Raw genomic sequence first — 13,383 nt, forward strand, 5'->3', positions numbered from 1 at the left:
TGTTTAAATCACATAAAGGAAAAGGAGATAATAAACGTCAAAATATTGCTAAATTCGATGATTTTTCGTTCGAAACAAAATGCAAGAAAACTTGCTTAAAATGCAATATTATGCGACATTCTGAGATTTGAAGGCCAAATCACATATTGTGATACTACATGAAATAGTATCGAAATATTGGTAAAAATGAATATATTTACGTAATATCAAACTAAATGATTAACGTGAAAAAGTCACTATTTTACCATATTTGAGGATTTTAACTTCAAATCATAGATCGAGGTTTCGTTTTATTTAGATCCAAGAAAAGACATATGACAATGTTGTTTCCAATAAAAATGATAAAAATCAATGTGTTTTCATTAGTAATAACTAAAATGTTCCTGATTTTCCGTTTATATTACCGATGGAAGATGTACACGTAAAACCGCTCTAATCCTGCTGAAACGTCGATATATGCAATAAAAACCGAACTTCTCCCCTTTTCAATATCCTACTCAGTATTTTAACGAGAAACAAATGGTTGATTGAAAATGAAGTATTTAAGGTTAATTTCTAATCAATTATGTGTTTGCATCATTTTTATCGTATATTTAATGAATTATTAACAATAAACTGAAAATTCAAAAAAACGTGGAAAAACGGCAAAATATTGCCTAATTCGATGTTATTTTGTTTAAATCACATAAAGGAAAAGGGGATGATAAACGTAAAAATATTGCTAAATTCGATGATTTTTCGTACGAAACAAAATGCAAGAAAACTTGCTTAAAACGCAATTTTAAGCGAAATTCTAAGATTTGATGACCAAATCACATATCGTGATACTACATGAAATATTATCGAAATATTGGTAAAATTGAATATATTTACGTAATATCAAACTACATTAAAAACGTGAAAAAATTCACTATTTTACCATATTTGAGGATTTTAACTTCAAATCATACAGCGAGGTTTCGTATTATTTAGATCCAAGAAAAGACATATGACAATGTTGTTTCCAATACAAATGATAAAAACCAATGGAATTAACTAAAATGTTCCTGATTTTCCGTTTATATTACCGATGGAAGATGTACACGTAAAACCGCTCTAATCCGGCTGAAACATCGATATATGCAATAAAACCGAACTTCTCCCCTTCTCAATATCTTACTCAGTATTTTAACGAGAAACAAATAGATGATTGAAAATGAAGTATTTAAGGATATTATCTAATCAATTATGTGTTTGCTTCATTTTTATCGTATATTTAATGAATTAATAACAATAAACTGAAAATTCACAAAAACGTATAAAAACGGCAAAATATTGCCTAATTCGATGATATTTTGTTTAAATCACATAAAGGAAAAGGAGATAATAAACGTCAAAATATTGCTAAATTCGATGATTTTTCGTATGAAGCAAAATGCAAGAAAACTTGCTTAAAATGCAATATTATGCGACATTCTGAGATTTGAAGGCCAATTCACATATTGTGATACTACATGAAATAGTATCGAAATATTGGTGAAAAAGAATATATTTACGTAATATCAAACTAAATGATTCACGTGAAAATTCACTATTTTACCATATTTGAGGATTTTAACTTCAAATCATAGAGCGAGGTTTCGTATTATTTAGATCCAAGAAAAGACATATGACAATGTTGTTTCCAATAAAAATGATAAAAATCAATGTGTTTTCATTAGAAATAACTAAAATGTTCCTGATTTTCCGTTTATATTACCGATGGAAGATGTACACGTAAAACTGCTCTAATCCGGCTGAAACGTCGATATATGCAATAAAAACCGAACTTCTCTCCTTTTCAATATCTTACTCAGTATTTTAACGAGAAACAAATAGATGATTGAAAATGAAGTATTTAAGGTTATTATCTAAGCAATTATGTGTTTGCATAATTTTTATCGTATATTTAATGAATTAATAACAATAAACTGAAAATTCATAAAAAACGTGGAAAAACGGCAAAATATTGCCTAATTCGATGATATTTTGTTAAAATCACATAAAGGAAAAGCAGATAATAAACGTCAAAATATTGCTAAATTCGATGATTTTTCGTACGAAACAAAATGCAAAAAAACTTGCTTAAAATGCAATATTATGCGAAATTCTGAGATTTGAAGGCCAACTGACATATCGTGATACTACATGAAATAGTATCGATATATTGGTAAAAATGAATATATTTACGTAATATCAAACTACATGAAAAACGTGAAAAAAGTCACTATTTTACCATATTTGAGGATTTTAACTTTAAATCATAAAGCGAGGTTTCGTATTATTTAGATCCAAGAAAAGACATATGACAATGTTGTTTCCAATACAAATGATAAAAACCAATGTGTTTTCATTAGAATTAACTAAAATGTTCCTGATTTTCCGTTTATATTACCGATGGAAGATGTACACGTAAAACTGCTCTAATCCGGCTGAAACGTCGATATATGCAATAAAAACCGAACTTCTCCCCTTTTCAATATCTTACTCAGTATTTTAACGAGAAACAAATAGATGATTGAAAATGAAGTATTTAAGGTTATTATCTAATCAATTATGTGTTTGCATCATTTTTATCGTATATTTAATGAATTAATAACAATAAACTGAAAATTAACAAAAACGTGAAAAAACGGCAAAATATTGCCTAATTCGATGATATTTTGTTTAAATCACTTAAAGGAAAAGCAGATAATAAACGGCGAAATATTGCTAAATTCGATGATTTTTCGTACGAAACAAAATGCAAAAAAATTTGCTTAAAATGCAATATTATGCGAAATTCTGAGATTTGAAGGCCAACTGACATATCGTGATAAAACATGAAATAGTATCGAAATATTGGTAAAAATGAATATATTTACGTAATATCAAACTACATGAAAAACGTGAAAAAAGTCACTATTTTACCATATTTGAGGATTTTAACTTCAAATCATAGAGCGAGGTTTCGTATTATTTAGATCCAAGAAAAGACATATGACAATGTTGTTTCCAATACAAATGATAAAAACCAATGGAATTAACTAAAATGTTCCTGATTTTCCATTTATATTACCGATGGAAGATGTACACGTAAAACCGCTCTAATCCGGCTGAAACGTCGATATATGCAATAAAAACCGAACTTCTCCCCTTTTCAATATCTTACTCAGTATTTTAACGAGAAACAAATAGATGATTGAAAATGAAGTATTTAAGGTTATTATCTAATGAATTATGTGTTTGCATCATTTTTATCGTATATTTAATGAATTAATAACAATAAACTGAAAATTCACAAAAACGTTAAAAAACGGCAAAATATTGCCTAATTCGATGATATTTTGTTTAAATCACATAAAGGAAAAGGAGATAATAAACGTCAAAATATTGCTAAATTCGATGATTTTTCGTTCGAAACAAAATGCAAGAAAACTTGCTTAAAATGCAATATTATGCGACATTCTGAGATTTGAAGGCCAAATCACATATTGTGATACTACATGAAATAGTATCGAAATATTGGTAAAAATGAATATATTTACGTAATATCAAACTACATGAAAAACGTGAAAAAAGTCCCAATTTTACCATATTTGAGGATTTTAACTTCAAATCATAGAGCGAGGTTTCGTATTATTTAGATCCATGAAAAGACCTATGACAATGTTGTTTCCAATACAAATGATAAAAAAAAATGGAATTAACTAAAATGTTCCTGATTTTCCGTTTATATTACCGATGGAAGATGTACACGTAAAACCGCTCTAATCCGGCTGAAACGTCGATATATGCAATAAAAACCGAACTTCTCCCCTTTTCAATATCTTACTCAGTATTTGAACGAGAAACCAATAGATGATTGAAAATGAAGTATTTAAGGTTATTATCTAATCAATTATGTGTTTGCATCATTTTTATCGTATATTTAATGAATTAATAACAATAAACTGAAAATTCACAAAAACGTGGAAAAACGGCAAAATATTGCCTAATTCGATGATATTTTGTTAAAATCACATAAAGGAAAAGGAGATAATAAACGTCAAAATATTGCTAAATTCGATGATTTTTCGTACGAAAAAAAATGCAAAGAAACTTGCTTAAAATGCAATATTATGCGAAATTCTGAGATTTGAAGGCCAACTGACATATCGTGACACTACATGAAATAGTATCGAAATATTGGTAAAAATGAATATATTTACGTAATATCAAACTACATGAAAAACGTGAAAAAAATCACTATTTTACCATATTTGAGGATTTTAACTTTAAATCATAAAGCGAGATTTCGTATTATTTAGATCCAAGAAAAGACATATGACAATGTTGTTTCCAATAAAAATGATAAAAATCAATGTGTTTTCATTAGTAATAACTAAAATGTTCCTGATTTTCCGTTTATAATACCGATGGAAGATGTACACGTAAAACCGCTCTAATCCTGCTGAAACGTCGATATATGCAATAAAAACCGAACTTCTTCCCTTATCAATATCCTACTCAGTATTTTAACGAGAAACAAATGGTTGATTGAAAATGAAGTATTTAAGGTTAATTTCTAATCAATTATGTGTTTGCATCATTTTTATCGTATATTTAATGAATTATTAACAATAAACTGAAAATTCAAAAAAACGTGGAAAAACGGCGAAATATTGCCTAATTCGATGACATTTTGTTTAAATCACATAAAGGAAAAGGGGATGATAAACGTAAAAATATTGCTAAATTCGATGATTTTTCGTACGAAACAAAATGCAAGAAAACTTGCTTAAAATGCAATATTAAGCGAAATTCTAAGATTTGATGGCCAAATCACATATTGTGATACTACATGAAATATTATCGAAATATTGGTAAAAATGAATATATTTACGTAATATCAAACTACATTAAAAACGTGAAAAAAGTCACTATTATACCATATTTCAGGATTTTAACTTCAAGTCATAAAACGCGGTTTCGTATTATTTAGATCCAAGAAAACACATATGACAATGTTGTTTCCAATACAAATGATAAAAACCAATGGAATTAACTAAAATGTTCCTGATTTTCCGTTTATATTACCGATGGAAGATGTACACTTAAAACCGCTCTAATCCGGCTGAAACGTCGATATATGCAATAAAAATCGAACTTCTCCCCTTTTCAATATCTTACTCAGTATTTTAACGAGAAACAAATAGATGATTGAAAATGAAGTATTTAAGGTTATTATCTAATCAATTATGTGTTTGCATAATTTTTATCGTATATTTAATGAATTAATAACAATAAACTGAAAATTCACAAAAACGTTAAAAAACGGCAAAATATTGCCTAATTCGATGATATTTTGTTTAAATCACATAAAGGAAAAGGAGATAATAAACGTCAAAATATTGCTAAATTCGATGATTCTTCGTTCGAAACAAAATGCAAGAAAACTTGCTTAAAATGCAATATTATGCGACATTCTGAGATTTGAAGGCCAAATCACATATTGTGATACTACATGAAATAGTATCGAAATATTGGTAAAAATGAATATATTTACGTAATATCAAACTAAATGATTAACGTGAAAAAGTCACTATTTTACCATATTTGAGGATTTTAACTTCAAATCATAGAGCGAGGTTTCGTTTTATTTAGATCCAAGAAAAGACATATGACAATGTTGTTTCCAATAAAAATGATAAAAATCAATGTGTTTTCATTAGTAATAACTAAAATGTTCCTGATTTTCCGTTTATATTACCGATGGAAGATGAACACGTAAAACCGCTCTAATCCTGCTGAAACGTCGATATATGCAATAAAAACCGAACTTCTCCCCTTTTCAATATCCTACTCAGTATTATAACGAGAAACAAATGGTTGATTGAAAATGAAGTATTTAAGGTTAATTTCTAATCAATTATGTGTTTGCATCATTTTTATCGTATATTTAATGAATTATTAACAATAAACTGAAAATTCAAAAAAACGTGGAAAAACGGCAAAATATTGCCAAATTCGATGATATTTTGTTTACGCAGGCGATGAGTCACAATAACGTGGCTGAAGTATTTTGACCAGACCACACACTAGAAATTGAAGTGACGACGACGTTTCGGTCCTTCCTGGACCATTCTCAAGTCGATTGTGATGAGGACAGGTAGGGACAGGCATTAAATAGGCAAGAGAGAGCTGAGGAGGAAAGTCAGGTGTAGGGGATAGCAGTAATGAGAACCGCAGCAGGCCTATTGGCCCATACGAGGCAGCTCCTATTATAACCACCGAAGGAGATAGTAATAGGAATAAGAAGAGGATAGCAAACCGCTCTAATCCGGCTGAAACGTCGATATATGCAATAAAAACCGAACTTCTCCCCTTTTCAATATCTTACTCAGTATTTTAACGAGAAACAAATAGATGATTGAAAATGAAGTATTTAAGGTTATTATCTAATGAATTATGTGTTTGCATCATTTTTATCGTATATTTAATGAATTAATAACAATAAACTGAAAATTCACATAAACGTTAAAAAACGGCAAAATATTGCCTAATTCAATGATATTTTGTTTAAATCACATAAAGGAAAAGGAGATAATAAACGTCAAAATATTGCTAAATTCGATGATTTTTCGTTCGAAACAAAATGCAAGAAAACTTGCTTAAAATGCAATATTATGCGACATTCTGAGATTTGAAGGCCAAATCACATATTGTGATACTACATGAAATAGTATCGAAATATTGGTAAAAATGAATATATTTACGTAATATCAAACTAAATGATTAACGTGAAAAAGTCACTATTTTACCATATTTGAGGATTTTAACTTCAAATCATAGATCGAGGTTTCGTTTTATTTAGATCCAAGAAAAGACATATGACAATGTTGTTTCCAATAAAAATGATAAAAATCAATGTGTTTTCATTAGTAATAACTAAAATGTTCCTGATTTTCCGTTTATATTACCGATGGAAGATGTACACGTAAAACCGCTCTAATCCTGCTGAAACGTCGATATATGCAATAAAAACCGAACTTCTCCCCTTTTCAATATCCTACTCAGTATTTTAACGAGAAACAAATGGTTGATTGAAAATGAAGTATTTAAGGTTAATTTCTAATCAATTATGTGTTTGCATCATTTTTATCGTATATTTAATGAATTATTAACAATAAACTGAAAATTCAAAAAAACGTGGAAAAACGGCAAAATATTGCCTAATTCGATGTTATTTTGTTTAAATCACATAAAGGAAAAGGGGATGATAAACGTAAAAATATTGCTAAATTCGATGATTTTTCGTACGAAACAAAATGCAAGAAAACTTGCTTAAAACGCAATTTTAAGCGAAATTCTAAGATTTGATGACCAAATCACATATCGTGATACTACATGAAATATTATCGAAATATTGGTAAAATTGAATATATTTACGTAATATCAAACTACATTAAAAACGTGAAAAAATTCACTATTTTACCATATTTGAGGATTTTAACTTCAAATCATACAGCGAGGTTTCGTATTATTTAGATCCAAGAAAAGACATATGACAATGTTGTTTCCAATACAAATGATAAAAACCAATGGAATTAACTAAAATGTTCCTGATTTTCCGTTTATATTACCGATGGAAGATGTACACGTAAAACCGCTCTAATCCGGCTGAAACATCGATATATGCAATAAAACCGAACTTCTCCCCTTCTCAATATCTTACTCAGTATTTTAACGAGAAACAAATAGATGATTGAAAATGAAGTATTTAAGGATATTATCTAATCAATTATGTGTTTGCTTCATTTTTATCGTATATTTAATGAATTAATAACAATAAACTGAAAATTCACAAAAACGTATAAAAACGGCAAAATATTGCCTAATTCGATGATATTTTGTTTAAATCACATAAAGGAAAAGGAGATAATAAACGTCAAAATATTGCTAAATTCGATGATTTTTCGTATGAAGCAAAATGCAAGAAAACTTGCTTAAAATGCAATATTATGCGACATTCTGAGATTTGAAGGCCAATTCACATATTGTGATACTACATGAAATAGTATCGAAATATTGGTGAAAAAGAATATATTTACGTAATATCAAACTAAATGATTCACGTGAAAATTCACTATTTTACCATATTTGAGGATTTTAACTTCAAATCATAGAGCGAGGTTTCGTATTATTTAGATCCAAGAAAAGACATATGACAATGTTGTTTCCAATAAAAATGATAAAAATCAATGTGTTTTCATTAGAAATAACTAAAATGTTCCTGATTTTCCGTTTATATTACCGATGGAAGATGTACACGTAAAACTGCTCTAATCCGGCTGAAACGTCGATATATGCAATAAAAACCGAACTTCTCTCCTTTTCAATATCTTACTCAGTATTTTAACGAGAAACAAATAGATGATTGAAAATGAAGTATTTAAGGTTATTATCTAAGCAATTATGTGTTTGCATAATTTTTATCGTATATTTAATGAATTAATAACAATAAACTGAAAATTCATAAAAAACGTGGAAAAACGGCAAAATATTGCCTAATTCGATGATATTTTGTTAAAATCACATAAAGGAAAAGCAGATAATAAACGTCAAAATATTGCTAAATTCGATGATTTTTCGTACGAAACAAAATGCAAAAAAACTTGCTTAAAATGCAATATTATGCGAAATTCTGAGATTTGAAGGCCAACTGACATATCGTGATACTACATGAAATAGTATCGATATATTGGTAAAAATGAATATATTTACGTAATATCAAACTACATGAAAAACGTGAAAAAAGTCACTATTTTACCATATTTGAGGATTTTAACTTTAAATCATAAAGCGAGGTTTCGTATTATTTAGATCCAAGAAAAGACATATGACAATGTTGTTTCCAATACAAATGATAAAAACCAATGTGTTTTCATTAGAATTAACTAAAATGTTCCTGATTTTCCGTTTATATTACCGATGGAAGATGTACACGTAAAACTGCTCTAATCCGGCTGAAACGTCGATATATGCAATAAAAACCGAACTTCTCCCCTTTTCAATATCTTACTCAGTATTTTAACGAGAAACAAATAGATGATTGAAAATGAAGTATTTAAGGTTATTATCTAATCAATTATGTGTTTGCATCATTTTTATCGTATATTTAATGAATTAATAACAATAAACTGAAAATTAACAAAAACGTGAAAAAACGGCAAAATATTGCCTAATTCGATGATATTTTGTTTAAATCACTTAAAGGAAAAGCAGATAATAAACGGCGAAATATTGCTAAATTCGATGATTTTTCGTACGAAACAAAATGCAAAAAAATTTGCTTAAAATGCAATATTATGCGAAATTCTGAGATTTGAAGGCCAACTGACATATCGTGATAAAACATGAAATAGTATCGAAATATTGGTAAAAATGAATATATTTACGTAATATCAAACTACATGAAAAACGTGAAAAAAGTCACTATTTTACCATATTTGAGGATTTTAACTTCAAATCATAGAGCGAGGTTTCGTATTATTTAGATCCAAGAAAAGACATATGACAATGTTGTTTCCAATACAAATGATAAAAACCAATGGAATTAACTAAAATGTTCCTGATTTTCCATTTATATTACCGATGGAAGATGTACACGTAAAACCGCTCTAATCCGGCTGAAACGTCGATATATGCAATAAAAACCGAACTTCTCCCCTTTTCAATATCTTACTCAGTATTTTAACGAGAAACAAATAGATGATTGAAAATGAAGTATTTAAGGTTATTATCTAATGAATTATGTGTTTGCATCATTTTTATCGTATATTTAATGAATTAATAACAATAAACTGAAAATTCACAAAAACGTTAAAAAACGGCAAAATATTGCCTAATTCGATGATATTTTGTTTAAATCACATAAAGGAAAAGGAGATAATAAACGTCAAAATATTGCTAAATTCGATGATTTTTCGTTCGAAACAAAATGCAAGAAAACTTGCTTAAAATGCAATATTATGCGACATTCTGAGATTTGAAGGCCAAATCACATATTGTGATACTACATGAAATAGTATCGAAATATTGGTAAAAATGAATATATTTACGTAATATCAAACTAAATGATTAACGTGAAAAAGTCACTATTTTACCATATTTGAGGATTTTAACTTCAAATCATAGAGCGAGGTTTCGTTTTATTTAGATCCAAGAAAAGACATATGACAATGTTGTTTCCAATAAAAATGATAAAAATCAATGTGTTTTCATTAGTAATAACTAAAATGTTCCTGATTTTCCGTTTATATTACCGATGGAAGATGTACACGTAAAACCGCTCTAATCCTACTGAAACGTCGATATATGCAATAAGAACCGAACTTCTCCCCTTTTCAATATCCTACTCAGTATTTTAACGAGAAACAAATGGTTGATTGAAAATGAAGTATTTAAGGTTAATTTCTAATCAATTATGTGTTTGCATCATTTTTATCGAATATTTAATGAATTATTAACAATAAACTGAAAATTCAAAAAAACGTGGAAAAACGGCAAAATATTGCCTAATTCGATGATATTTTGTTTAAATCACATAAAGGAAAAGGGGATGATAAACGTAAAAATATTGCTAAATTCGATGATTTTATGTACGAAGCAAAATGCAAGAAAACTTGCTTAAAATGCAATATTAAGCGAAATTCTAAGATTTGATGACCAAATCACATATCGTGATACTACATGAAATATTATCGAAATATTGGTAAAAATTAATATATTTACGTAATATCAAACTACATTAAAAACGTGAAAAAAGTCACTATTTTACCATATTTGAGGATTTTAACTTCAAATCATACAGCGAGGTTTCGTATTATTTAGATCCAAGAAAAGACATATGACAATGTTGTTTCCAATACAAATGATAAAAACCAATGGAATTAACTAAAATGTTCCTGATTTTCCGTTTATATTACCGATGGAAGATGTACACGTAAAACCGCTCTAATCCGGCTGAAACGTCGATATATGCAATAAAAACCGAACTTCTCCCCTTTTCAATATTTTACTCAGTATTTTAACGAGAAACAAATAGATGATTGAAAATGAAGTATTTAAGGTTATTATCTAATGAATTATGTGTTTGCATCATTTTTATCGTATATTTAATGAATTAATAACAATAAACTGAAAATTCACAAAAACGTTAAAAAACGGCAAAATATTGCCTAATTCGATGATATTTTGTTTAAATCACATAAAGGAAAAGGAGATAATAAACGTCAAAATATTGCTAAATTCGATGATTTTTCGTTCGAAACAAAATGCAAGAAAACTTGCTTAAAATGCAATATTATGCGACATTCTGAGATTTGAAGGCCAAATCACATATTGTGATACTACATGAAATAGTATCGAAATATTGGTAAAAATGAATATATTTACGTAATATCAAACTAAATGATTAACGTGAAAAAGTCACTATTTTACCATATTTCAGGATTTTAACTTCAAATCATAGAGCGAGGTTTCGTTTTATTTAGATCCAAGAAAAGACATATGACAATGTTGTTTCCAATAAAAATGATAAAAATCAATGTGTTTTCATTAGTAATAACTAAAATGTTCCTGATTTTCCGTTTATATTACCGATGGAAGATATACACGTAAAACCGCTCTAATCCTGCTGAAACGTCGATATATGCAATAAAAACCGAACTTCTCCCCTTTTCAATATCCTACTCAGTATTTTAACGAGAAACAAATGGTTGATTGAAAATGAAGTATTTAAGGTTAATTTCTAATCAATTATGTGTTTGCATCATTTTTATCGTATATTTAATGAATTATTAACAATAAACTGAAAATTCAAAAAAACGTGGAAAAACGGCAAAATATTGCCTAATTCGATGATATTTTGTTTAAATCACATAAAGGAAAAGGGGATGATAAACGTAAAAATATTGCTAAATTCGATGATTTTTCGTACGAAACAAAATGCAAAAAAACTTGCTTAAAATGCAATATTAAGCGAAATTCTAAGATTTGATGGCCAAATCACATATCGTGATACTACATGAAATATTATCGAAATATTGGTAAAAATGAAAATATTTACGTAATATCAAACTACATTAAAAACGTGAAAAAAGTCACTATTTTACCATATTTGAGGATTTTAACTTCAAATCATAGAGCGAGGTTTCGTATTATTTAGATCCAAGAAAAGACATATGACAATGTTGTTTCCAATACAAATGATAAAAACCAATGGAATTAACTAAAATGTTCCTGATTTTCCGTTTATGTTACCGATGGAAGATGTACACGTAAAACCGCTCTAATCCGGCTGAAACGTCGATATATGCAATAAAAACCGAACTTCTCCCCTTTTCAATATCTTACTCAGTATTTTAACGAGAAACAAATAGATGATTGAAAATGAAGTATTTAAGGTTATTATCTAATGAATTATGTGTTTGCATCATTTTTATCGTATATTTAATGAATTAATAACAATAAACTGAAAATTCACAAAAACGTTAAAAAACGGCAAAATATTGCCTAATTCGATGATATTTTGTTTAAATCACATAAAGGAAAAGGAGATAATAAACGTCAAAATATTGCTAAATTCGATGATTTTTCGTTCGAAACAAAATGCAAGAAAACTTGCTTAAAATGCAATATTATGCGACATTCTGAGATTTGAAGGCCAAATCACATATTGTGATGCTACATGAAATAGTATCGAAATATTGGTAAAAATGAATATATTTACGTAATATCAAACTAAATGATTAACGTGAAAAAGTCACTATTTTACCATATTTGAGGATTTTAACTTCAAATCATAGAGCGAGGTTTCGTTTTATTTAGATCCAAGAAAAGACATATGACAATGTTGTTTCCAATAAAAATGATAAAAATCAATGTGTTTTCATTAGTAATAACTAAAATGTTCCTGATTTTCCGTTTATATTACCGATGGAAGATGTACACGTAAAACCGCTCTAATCCTGCTGAAACGTCGATATATGCAATAAAAACCGAACTTCTCCCCTTTTCAATATCCTACTCAGTATTTTAACGAGAAACAAATGGTTGATTGAAAATGAAGTATTTAAGGTTAATTTCTAATCAATTATGTGTTTGCATCATTTTTATCGTATATTTAATGAATTATTAACAATAAACTGAAAATTCAAAAAAACGTGGAAAAACGGCAAAATAATGCCTAATTCGATGATATTTTGTTTAAATCAAAAAATGGAAAAGGGGATGATAAACGTAAAAATATTGCTAAATTCGATGATTTTTCGTACGAAACAAAATGCAAGAAAACTTGCTTAAAATGCAATATTAAGCGAAATTCTAAGATTTGATGGCCAA

Source organism: Procambarus clarkii, chromosome 57 (genome assembly GCF_040958095.1).
Source record: "Procambarus clarkii isolate CNS0578487 chromosome 57, FALCON_Pclarkii_2.0, whole genome shotgun sequence".
Classification (NCBI taxonomy): Eukaryota; Metazoa; Arthropoda; class Malacostraca; order Decapoda; family Cambaridae; genus Procambarus; species Procambarus clarkii.